Here is a 4,671-nt window from a genome sequence, read left to right on the forward strand (position 1 = left end):
CAGCTTTTAACACTTCTATCTTTTGTTTTTCCTTAGAAAAATCTTGGTATTTTGTTAGGGTGTGGTTATTAGTTATAGCACAGCATATTGAACCCTACAGACTGTATCCCCGTGTTATGAATTCACTTCTACTACATCAAGTAGCCATGTAAATGGTTATATTAGACATTTCTTCAGCATTGAACTAACTTTATTCGTTCATGGATTAAATATTTATTGGAAAACCACTCTTATCCTCTCTATCCTTGTAACCCAGTTCCAACTCATTCTGCTCGCCACACAACAGCCAGTAAGTAGAGAGACAAGGAGTTGGAACAAGGAAGGTGACTTTAGTTCAAAGAGCCAGAAAACTGAGAAGATGGTGGACTAGCATCCTAAAATACCATCTTTGGTCAGTACTCATTTCAGACTCTTTATGTTAAGGGCAGTGGGAAGAGGAGGAGTTGGGATGAAGAGGTGACCAACAACTGCAGACATCTGAGTGCCAGCAAGTGTCTGAGGAGGTTGGAAACTTCTTTGTCTTTGGCCAAGTCACAATGTTCCTATAAATCCTTAACAAAACATATTGCTTACATACTTCCTCTTTAATCCCAGAGTACAAATACAAAATTGCTATTTTTGTATTTTATCTGTGTGCCCAAATTAGCCTAGCCTATGTGCAAGAACAGGAAAAGGCCCCTTAAACAAAAATGGGGTCAGTTATGTTAGTTCTTTTAGTGTTTCATTGTTACACACTTCCAACTTTTTCCTTTCTTTTTTTTTTTTTTGAGACAGAGTGACTCTGTGGCCCAGGCTGGAGTGCAGTGGCACGTGTTGGCTCACTGCAACCTCTGCCTCCCGGGTTCAAGTGATTCTCCTGCCTCAACCTCCTGAGTAGCTAGGATTACAGGCACGCACCACCACGCCTGGCTAATTTTTGTATTTTTAGTGGAGACGGGGTTTCACCATGTTGACCAGGCTGGTCTCCAACTCCTGACCTCAGGCAATCCGCCTGCCTCAGCCTCCCAGAGTGCTCGGATTACAGGCATGAGCCACGGTGTCCAGCCCTTCAACTTGTTTTTTTTACCAGTAATGCACTCTATTTTAAAAACTTATCAACAATTTTAGCTTTAGGCCATATTCATATGGTAGATGGGTGGCATTAATGGCCCCAATTTTTTATGCACAAAATTATTTAGAACAGTGTATAAAATTACCCTGAGGCTATGTGTATACAGTGCAACGTCACACAAATGTAATTTGTGTTTGGACTTGGATCCCATCCCCAAGATATCTTATTATGTATATGCAGATATTCCAAAGTCTAAAAACAATCTGAAATCTGAAACACTTCTGGTCCCACGCATTTTGGATAAGAAACACTCAACCTGTAGCAGCAAACTGGACACAAGTGGAGGCACATTTTTTTCTTCACTTTGAATCTCTGACACTGCCGTGACAGCACATGAGAAGGCTGGCCTGCTGGCGGGTGTGGGCGACTTGCAGAGAGTTGAGTTATCTCGTTCATTTTACCAGCTGACAATAGATGTGTGAGCCTCCAGCTGAGATCAGCCACGCCTTTCCCAGAGCAGTGGGAACACCCAGCCAACCCATAACCACATGAGAAATAGGAAATGGATATTGATTTGAGCCACTGAGTTTTGGGATTTTTTGTTATGTGGCCATAACTAACTGATACAGCCAAGCCCTGGGAACAGAAAGATGATAAAACAGACTCATTTCAAAGTCCCAGAGACTGCAGCTTTCAAAAGCCACTGGAATCACCTATAGGCATGGAATGGTTTTCTCAGGGAGTGATTCCAGCTGCTAAGCCTCATGTTTGATGTCTCAGGTTTCTTTTTATTTGTAACCTTCTGAGGGTCTGCTGTTCACTTCCTCTCACCTGGACTGCTGATGCTTTCAACTAACTTTGTCATTTGACAAACACGTCCTCCTGCTCGTCCTCCTTCTCCTCCTTCTTCTTCCTCCTCCTCCTACTCCTTCTTCTTCTTTCTTCTTTGACTTTCTCCCTCCCCCTCCCTGTTTTTTCATTTTTTTTGGTTTGCTTTTAAACCTTCTCTCTTTTTCCTTTGGGCTCCCTGGTCACTCAAATGATATCCTGCCACAGTCTTGGATGCTAATATTAAGTAGCTGCTTTTGGACTGGTCTGTTTGAGTTATAGGTCCTAAAATTGCAGATAAATGGGGAATTACTTTACCACATTACTTTGTCCAATTGCATAAAATATGGGACACAGATTTTTTAAATGCAATAGTCTAGCAATGGAAATATATGGTATTGAGTAGTTACACTGATTTTATTTTATTTTTTTATTTTTTTATTTTTTGAGATGGAGTCTCTCTCTGTCGCCCAGGCTGGGGTGCAGTGGTGCAATCTCGGCTCACTGCAAGCTCCGCCTCCCGGGTTCACGCCATTCTCCTGCCTCAGCCTCTCCGAGTAGCTGGGACTACAGGCGCCCGCCACCACGCCCGGCTAATTTTTTGTATTTTTAGTAGAGACGGAGTTTCACCATGGTCTCGATCTCCTGACCTCGTGATCCGCCCGCCTCGGCCTCCCAAAGTGCTAGGATTACAAGCGTGAGCCACCGCGCCCGGCCGTTACACTGATTTTAAAGCAAAATTCTTAAAAATATAGGAGCATATATTAGATATAAATAAGATAAATGTATTTAAATATACCTAGAATAATTTAAAAGTATATTATGCTAAATAATATATGCTAAAATAAAATTCAGCAAAGTAAAATATTTTCTAAGGCTTGGAAGTCTATTAAGCTAAACATCTGCCAATCCTATGTCCCAGCAATCACACTCTAAGAGAAATGAGTGTAAGCCAGGCATGGTGATACACACCTGCAGTCCAAGCTACTTGGGAGGCTGAGGATATAATTCAAGGCTATACCTCCTCTTTAATCCCAGAGTACAAAGTATTGTTCTATGATCGCACCCAAGAATAGCCACCACACTCCAGCATGCAATACATAACAAGACCCCATCTTAAAAAAGAAGAGGAAAAAAGAAAAAAAGAAATGAATGTATTGTGTATGTGTTCCTCCAAAAGCACATTCTTTATTCATAATAATAAAAAGCTAGAAACAAATCAGATGTGTACCAATAAGAGGATGCATTGATAAAATTTAGTATATTCACACAGTAGAACACATGAAGGTATTTACCTTATGATTCCACATACATGAAGATCAAGGAAAGGCAATGCTAATCTTGAAGGAGAAGGTCAGAGTAGTGGTCCTCTCTGAAAAAACCTTCCAGGATGATGGTGATGGTCTATGCAAGTGGTTCTCAAAGTGTGTATCAAGGATCCCTTGGCAAGCCATTGTGTCCCCCAAGAGACTCTCAGAGGGTCTGTATAGTCCTCTTGTTTCCAAATCCATCTCTGTGGGAGGCCAGATTTCTTCATATACTGCAGTGAAAATGACATATCACAACAGATTGAATGAAGAAAAAGACATTAGAACTCAGATGACTTCTGTAAAGCCATATGTTAAAGAGATTTGCAACAATGTAAAACAATGCCACTCTTCTCACCAACTTTTAGAAAATAGTTATGTTTCACAAAAAATGTTATTGTAATAGTACAATATTGGTTATATATTAACAAGTGACAGTTTTGTTATTTTTATTGAATTGAGAAATATTTTGAAATTCGTGTTTCAAATTTTTAATATAGCAATGTTTACAGATATAATTCACAGAAACAAACTCTGAGTTTTTTAAAAATATTGAGAGTATTAAGGAATCCCTGAAGCCAAAGATTTTGAGAACTGCTGGTCTATAACTTACTCTGGCTAGAGGTTACATGGGTGTTTATACAGGTAAACATTGATCAGGGAATCAGGGAATACACCTAAGATTTGTGTCTTCTGTTGCATGTATAGATCTCAATTAAACCCATGTTTTAAAAATATAGCAATAGATATATGCTCATGGTATAAAGAGAATGGGGGGAAATAAAATATAATTTAGCATACAAAAATACATATACACATTCAGAAGATCAATAGGGATGATGCCAAAATAACAAAGTTTACTTCTGAAGCCTGTTGCTTAGTGGAAACCATTGAAGAGGCATAATTACTTAGAAGAATTTTGAGCATAAAATTAATTCAGCAGGCTTTGCTGCTCCACAAGGAAACTATTCTACTCCTCTCAAAGCCTGTGGTGAGTGAGGGAGGCAGAGTTGGACGTGGAATAGACTCTCTTTATTCTTCCCTTCTAGCATTTTCCATGCCAACTCTCCAAGTTCGCAACAGAAAATGATTTGAACCAATACAAGAGTAACTTAAGAGGGAGCCTCTCACAAGGGACAGGAAGTGACACACCCGGGAAAAAGAGCAGAAATATCCACTTAGGAAAGGTGGCAGCTGTCAGATTAAAGAGAACCCAGATGATAAATTTGGCATAAATTCTCCCAAGGGGATCTGCAGTAACATTAAATGATAGTGCAAAGCAAAATGGAAATGGGCACAACTGGGATCAGCTGAGATAGATGAAACTTTCTACTTGTAGAGGTCAGTGTGGCAATTAACAGGCTAATTTGGGACCCCAATGACTACAGCTTAGATCCTAACTCCACTATTCACTAGCTGCAGACTTAATGCCACGGAATTGGAGCCTTCCATCTGCAGAATGGATGTAATGCCACCTACCGCATG

The sequence above is a fragment of the Nomascus leucogenys genome, chromosome 11, assembly GCF_006542625.1.
Source record: "Nomascus leucogenys isolate Asia chromosome 11, Asia_NLE_v1, whole genome shotgun sequence".
NCBI lineage: Eukaryota > Metazoa > Chordata > Mammalia > Primates > Hylobatidae > Nomascus > Nomascus leucogenys.